This window comes from Wolffia australiana, chromosome 4, assembly GCF_029677425.1.
Source record: "Wolffia australiana isolate 7733 chromosome 4, ASM2967742v1".
NCBI classification, from domain to species: domain Eukaryota; kingdom Viridiplantae; phylum Streptophyta; class Magnoliopsida; order Alismatales; family Araceae; genus Wolffia; species Wolffia australiana.
In genome coordinates, this window is record NC_135838.1 from 20,867,336 (window position 1) to 20,875,090 (window position 7,755).

The following is a 7,755-nucleotide window of genomic DNA, read 5'->3' on the forward strand; positions in this document are numbered from 1 at the left end:
TGTCCAATCCTTCCACAGACTCGGTAAGGATCTTGGTCCTTTTCTTTTCTCTTTTGGATTTTCCGCAAGGCTTTGGCGTGCAACCGTGGAATATTCTGCCTCTTTTGCTCCATTTTATTTTTCATTTTTCTCTGCGCGAGTCGCTTTTAATTTCTGCAATCCATGGCCGCATCTTCTTCTTCTCCTTCAGTCCATGGCTGCATTGTTGGGGTTTGTCAGCCCCCCCCCACTGCGGGAATGCGGGAGAGGGGGGGCTTGACTTGTCAATGCCCCAATGAGGTGCATGGGAATTGAGGGGCGCCCCCTCCCCTCTTGTCCTTTTGTAAGAAATGGCCCATTTGGGGCCCATTTCTCTGTTATTCAAAGGGGTGTTCATCCCCCTTGAACCCTAATCCGTTTTAGCAGCCATCAAGTGTTTTCCTTGTTTATTCTTCTTGTCTCTTCCTCTCTTCTCCTCTCTGTCTCTCTCTCTCTCTCCCCCCTGGTTTGTCTTCATCACTCCTTGGTGGTTACTCCCTTGGCTTGGGAGTTGAATAAGGGGCTGCTCTACTGCACCACACGAGAAGCCAATGCCCTGCACCAAGAGCCTTGCATGTTGACGTCACGCTAGTGACGTAAAGAGGTTCTTGTTATCTGTCTATATATGTCAACATTTATCTCATCTGAGTTGATTCCGCATTTCTACCGTAGCATCTGTAGACTCCTCACGAAGGTCGCCCGTGCCTCTCAGCCGCTCTCACTCAATTGGAACAATCGAGTTTGAATGAAAAAACAATCGAAAAATGGAAGCGTCTCGTCTTGACAATACATCGAGCATCTTGCTCTTATTTAAAGTGCAGTCAACGAAAGAGAAAAGAAAGAAAACAGCCGTAACGGCCTCCCACGTGGCGGTCCAAGGTTGTTAGGGTAATCTTCCATCACACGAGTTGGCATGTGACGTGGAGTGCCGATCACCGTTATAACTCATGACAGTGGACGGCTGCGATCGAACCTGAAACTGGAAATAACAAACTGAGTGAGCACCGAAAACGGACTTCCTTGTTTTAGAAACAAATCTCCGTTCTCTACTGAAGAGTCTGGATCTTCTTCTTCAGCATCTTGGGTCGTTGTTTTCTTCAATGAGTTTCAACACGCAGTTTCTAGTTCATCTACGAGACATTTCGACAATCATCTTGGCTTCTCTCTCTCACTCACTTATTCACCCTCTCCGTCTCTGACTCTAGGGATCTCTTTCTCTCTATCATGGTCCCTCTCTATATATCTCTCTCTCTCGGACTCACGTTTCTTTGTCATGGTGTGCGTGTGTTTCTCTCTCTCTCTTCGCTCTTTCTCTTTTTCCTTCTTTAGGTCTGTGTTGCTCCATTCTGTTCGCTCGTTCTCTGTTTCTTTATTTTGGTCTCTGTTTCTTTCTCGGAATCTCCCCTCTATTTGTTTCTTTCAGTCTATGCCATGGTATGTTTCTCTCTCTCTCTCTCTCTCTCTCTCTCTCTCTCTCCTCTTTCTCTCTCTATCGATCTCCCTCTCTCACCGCTCTTTCTCCATTTCTTTCTTTCGGTCTGTGTTGCTCCATCTCGCTCGCCTTTTGTTTTCTCTCAGTCTCTCTTTCTCCCTTTATCTCTGTCAATCTTTCTCTCTTTTTTTCTCTCGCGGTCTGTCTTTCTCCCTCTCTCTCTGTTATTCTTTCTCTCGCTCTATTTCTTTCTCTCTCTCGGTCTCCTTTCTCCCTCTCTCTGTCGATCTCTCTCTCGCTCTCTCTCACTCTCCGTATATCTCTTTTTCTTGCTCTCTCTCTCTCAGGCAATCTCTCTTTCTCTCTTTTTGTTTTCTCTTTCTATCTCGGTTTACTTACTCTCCCCGTCTTCCGGTCTCTCCTTTCTCTATTAGTCTCTTTTTCTCCCTCTCGCGGTCAATCTTTCTCTTTTTTTTTCTCCCGCGGTCTGTCTTTCCCCCTCTCTCTCTGTTGTTCTTTCTCTCTCTAGGTCTCTCATTCTCCCCCTCTCCGTTAATCTCTCTCTCTCTTGCATTTTCTCGCTCTCTGTACATCTCTTTTTCTCTCTCGGACTTGCTTGCTCTATCTCTCAGGCAATCTCTCTTTCTCTCTTTTTGTTTTCTCTTTCTATCTTGGTTTACTTACTCTCACTGTCGCTGTCCTTCTCTCTCTCTCAATCTCTTTTCCCCTCTTTCTCTCGATTCCTTTATTTCTTTATGTATCTCTCAATCTCGCCGTCTCTTTCTATGCCTTTCTAGATCTCTCTATCTGATTCTGAGCGTGGGGTTTTAGGTATAGAGTGGTTTAAAGCTAGATCTCTCTCTCTTTCTCTCTCTATCGACACTCTAGAGGTCTATCGGCAGCTATTGTCGTCTCAGATCATAGACTTTTTGATGGGGGACCTAGATTTAACAACCATTGTGAGCTCGGCAGCGGCCTGGTGATGGCTCACGCCATCAAAGACCTTCATCGACGTCATCCGCCCCTCACGCCCGCGACGTCGAAGACCCGGTGATCGTGCTCAGTTATCCATTCTGTTTTCTCGTCTCTATTTCTCTCTCGTGTTTTGTCTTTTCCATTCTCGTTCGTCTCGTTTTTGTCATGTTTTGTCGCGCACGCGACGCCTTCGTTCATGTTTTGTCCATGTTCTGTCCATGTTTTGTCCATGTTCGTCCATGTTTTGTCCCTAAGGGGGAGCGGACCGTCCGTTGACCCCTCCTCCCCCCCTTGCCTCTTTCCCCTCTCTTTTCCCCCTTAATTTCCCCCTTTTGTTCATGCGTTTTCCCCCTTGTAATGGGGGAGCCCACTTATAAGGGTTCCCCAAAGGGACCTTTGTAGCCCACTTAGGGCCCATCCTTTCCCCTTTATATGGGAAGAGACGGCGCCCTAAGAAGGTTTAGACCTGTTTTTTCTCATTGGGACATTTCATCGAACAGAAGGCAGGTCTCCTTCCTCATGCGTGAGAAGTGAACAAGGGAAGAAGAAGAAGAGAAGGAAGAGAAGAGAAGAGAAGGAAGGAGAAGGAGAAGGGAAGGAAGAAAGAAGGCGCCGCCGCCCCCTTGGGTGATATCGCCGCGCCTTCGCCTCCCCATCCGCCGCCGCTTGCCCCTCACGCCGCCGGCCGCCACCGCGCCGATCTCCGCACGCGCTACCGCCGCCGGTCGCCGCGTTCTTCACCGTTCGGGCTTCCCTGCCGCGCCGCCGACTGTCCAAACGATCTCCCCGTCGCCGTTGAGCCGCCGCCGCCTCCGCTACCGAGCCGCCGCTGCCGCCGACGCCGAGCCGCCGAGTCGCGCCGACACTAGCCGCCGCGAGCCGACCGGTTCCGCGACGCGGACCGGACGACTCAGGGCCGACCGGACGACCGGTCTTGACTGGTCGACCGATCGGTCGACCCGACCCGATCGGTCGAACCGATCGTTCGGCCGGCGAACGATTGGCCAAATCAACCCGATCGACCGGGCTGATCTAGCCGGTCAACCAGACCTCGTTAGGCGGATCTGCCGGTCAGATTGACTCGGTCTATTGGGCCGGATGAGCCGACTGTCCCTTCTCGCCCCGCCGGGCAAGCCGAGCAAGCTGAGATGGACGCACGCAAGCACTTCGATTCCACCTTCCCTCCGTTGCCCTTTACATCGCTCTGGCACCCCGTGCACGTCGAGCTGCCGTATCTACTCCAGCGACCCTTCGTTCCACCCACTCCGAATCGCCGCCCGACGAAGACGAGGTCCTGCATTACGAGCCCGTTGACGAGGTACGCCGTCCTCTCCGTCGCCCGTTTAGTTATTCCTTGCATTATTTCTTTCATCCCGTCTCCTCCACGCTCGGGCTAGGTAGGTGAGAGAGGACAAACGAGTGATAACTACGTATTCGAGAGTCTTACCGGTATGGACGAGAACGTCCGTTACGTGCGCGCCCTACGGATTGAGTCCGTTCGGCCGTAGGTGCCTTCGTCGCTCCGAAGAAGTTCGAGAGGCCACCGTCGCCGTCACATGACGACCCGTCCAAGCTAGAAGCTCGGCGCCTCCCTCGAGTCAGAGCCTGCACGTACGACACGCAGGGCATCTCACTGCATCGTAGTTACATAGCCATTAAGGCTAACCGTTGGACGACGACACTGTCGTCTCCCGATACGTATCATTTATTGTCGCTGAGCCATCATACTCGGTGACGATGGGACGACGTCTTAGATGCCCGTCCTGCATCAAATGGCCACTGGTGAGCTACCCTCCAGAACTATAGCCGCCAACGCGCACCTCGAGCGCGTGCCATGAACCAGGCCCAAGCAACGCCTTGAATGACAACAGCGTGACTCCTCAGATTCCCCCAATCAAGAGATTGGCGGGATAGAGCTCCCTTCTTTCCAAAGCCCCCTGTCGACCATTGAAACCACTCGAGTCCATGAGACAGTTGGTGTGATATCTGGCACCGCCCATTGAGGAAGCGGCCGAGGGACCCTGCGTCCAGATAAATGGCTCTGAAAGCATCCCAACTGCACTAGTGACCGGTGCGCACATCACTTACTCTCTTAGCGTTGATTCTTTTTGTTTCATTGTCATGTGTATCATCATGGGCATCACAATGCCAATCGTCTTCTTTTTTTATTTTGCTAGATGTAGGAATGGAAGATGATTCTATTGATTGGAAGTCGCTCAAGGCCATGCTAATGGAAGGTGTTTTAATCACCTTCATGGTCTTCTTCTTTTTCCTCGTCATCTTACACACATCTTCACCTTTATTGTGTAAGTGTAGACTTGGACGACATCATTCCTCAGAGTTGGACCCATGACGTCTCGGTCCCGTCTTTGATCGGTGCGTATATGGCCCTCTTAATCTTTTTTCTCTTATCATCTTTTTCATCACCTTGGGCATCACTATACTTCTCATGATCTTTTATATTTTTTTTAGATGCAGGACCAGAAGATAGGATTTTTTAGAGTGTGAATATTCACTCGGAAGGAGGGCTTACGGAACTCGACGAATTTTTCGCGTTACTAGACGACACTCCTTGCCCAAGCCATTGTCTCCTGGCAACTCGTAAAACCGTTGAGGGCCGAGGCCCTCAGGCCTCTCCAATATATTCCGATTTTGTTGTTATTTTTGTGTCGGGTAACAACATGTAGAGGGCATCTATAAGTCATTCTGGCCCTGAAAATGTATGTTTCTTTATTATTCTCGCTTCCCCCTAAAACACACGCTCGACCATTGGTATCGTCATTCATGAAAAGTCAAGCTCGTCTTGTCTCGTACACCTCAACAGGTCAGTTCGGCCTAACGAGTTGTTGTGACGATGGCATTGTCATCAGTTCCACCGCTGGCAATCTTAAAATATATTGATAAAATTACCTTTTTAAATTTTTTATTATTATAAAATGATATTTACAAGTAAATGCTAAGAAGGTAGTCTTGTGATGATCCGAATAATCCAGATAAAATGCCAAAGTTATATTCTTGCCTACATCGCCGAGGAGATCAACCTATTAAAACTTTACAGAAGTCAGGGACAGATGCGCATGTTATTGATCTACCTTATGAGTGAGATACAAGCACCCACATCCAATGTTTCCGATCTAGTTGTAATATCCCTTGGGCCACCAAAAGAAAACTTTGAAACCATGTTCACCAGCTTCACTTCACTAGCTAGTCCTGACCAATCAAATATTATGCACCAAATCATACATATATATTTATAAGCCCTGTTTAGGCATAATTATGCTTTGTATTATCTTCATTCTAGTAAAAAATTAAAAATAAAAATTTATCTTCCATTGATTCATAGATGTATATTTAATTAAGTCTGAAACTGGATTTCTGCATTTTATCAAACATGTTGTACTCCAAAATTCTAACATTTTTTTTCAGATTTTCCATTCAAACTTTTATAATAAATAACTATTAAAACATATAAATCTATCTCCATTCGCACTCTCTTATCTAACCTACCTTCCTTTTATCTTATTTTAATATATAAAATTAAGCCTTAGTTCCACCTTATTATTCATATTTATCACCCATTCTCCTCTCTCTACTTGATCTCTCTCACCCTTTCTAAAGAGATTAATATATTTTGAAAATTTCTCTAATTCTTTATCTTCCTTAAATCACTATAACTAACTCTCCTATCAATTGAAATAAATAATATGTATCCGCTAATAATAGTATTATATTAATTAATCCATCTCTCTCTTTCACTTTTCCTCTCTACCATAATTGTTTTATACCGCATTGAAAATTGAAAAGACATTTCCTACTATAAATCTAAACCACTATTCTACTAAAAATACTGTAGGATCATTTCTTATCCTCACAATTATGCACTTCATGTCACAATATGTTATTTCTAAGATATTATTAGATAATAAATGATAGTTAAGATGAAGTGATACTCTAGAGCATATGGTCTAATTCAAATTATGAATTATGAAATGAAAAATTTCAGTGAATCTCCCAACAATTTTTCAAAAAGTTACAGTCACAATTACAGTAATTTTTGAGAAATTAAAATTCAGGGAATATATCATGATGACATCAATGATGGATGAATTTTCAAACCAATTTTAGAACTTGAATGCAACATTTTTGGGGAGTAACAAAATCAACTATTTACAGTTAGAAGAAGTGTTATTGAATCACAAACAAGGCACAGATCTGGAAATTCTTAAAAGAATGATAGATCAAGAGCAAGATCAATAGGGAACTTGGACTGATCCAATTGGGAAGCTCTTTAGGATTATCAAGGAACTTGAGGATGCCACGCTACAACAGGAGATTCACCATCTCCAGAAATTGTGCATCTAGTGGCTTCTAGAAGGTGATATAATTACACATTTCTTTCACGCCTCGATTCGTCATAGAGCTCGACCTAATTATACGACCCTATAGGGGCATATAATTACTATCCATAACAGTTAGTGACAACTTGTATAACGTACTTTAGTTCCCTTATTACCTCACAATCAATTGAAGTGACTGAGGATCTAGTAGCCTCCATCCCACACTTGATGACCAGCCAAGAAAATGCCATACTTACACCCCTTCCTACGCACGCAAAGATCAAGGAGGTGGTCTTCTCCTTTAGTAAGAACAAGGCCCTAGGGCCGGATGGGTTTTCAACTAAATACTACAACACTTGTTAGGATATAATATGCACAGATTTAGTGCAAGCTATCAAGGAGATATGTAGATGTAAAGTCTTCCCTAGAAATTAGAAATTCCTTATTCGTACGCTTATCCCAAAAGTGGATAATCAAGTTTCTTTTCGAAACTTTCAACCTTTTAGTCTTTGTAATGTACGGTACAAGGTTACATCCAAAATCATTAAAAACGGTCTTGGACCTTCCTTAATAGGCTCATCTCTTTTGAGTAGTATAGTTTTGTCAAGGGTTGATAGATCCACGACAATATCATGCTAGTTCACGAGTTGGCACAATTTGTTGGAGACTCATATTCTATGTTTGAATGGCATCATCAAACTTGATAAGGAGAAGGCATTTGGTAATGTCGAGTGAACTTTCCTTACCATAGTGTTACGATGCTTTAGTTTCATTGATGTATTCATCGATCTAGTTGACACTTGTATTAGAGAGAATCACTTCTCTCTCTTGGTGGATGAAAACTCCACTAGTTTCTTCATTGCCAAAGGAGATCTATGACAAGGTGACCCTATCTTATCCAACCTTTACATATTTATGGAGGAAGACTTTAGCCGATCACTCTTACCAGTGACCGCCCGAGGACTCATCCAACCATATTATTCAAAAAGAGGT

At 45.0% G+C, this 7,755-nt stretch overlaps 1 long non-coding RNA gene across 1 annotated transcript; it reads left to right on the plus strand.

Moving 5' to 3' along the window:
- Positions 1-1,633: 1,633 nt before the first annotated feature.
- Positions 1,634-5,204, plus strand: LOC144702330 (uncharacterized). The gene is made up of 4 exons (XR_013581230.1): positions 1,634-4,496; positions 4,603-4,662; positions 4,742-4,801; positions 4,898-5,204. It is a non-coding gene; the product is annotated as an uncharacterized LOC144702330 (long non-coding RNA).
- The last annotated feature ends 2,551 nt before the right edge of the window (positions 5,205-7,755 follow it).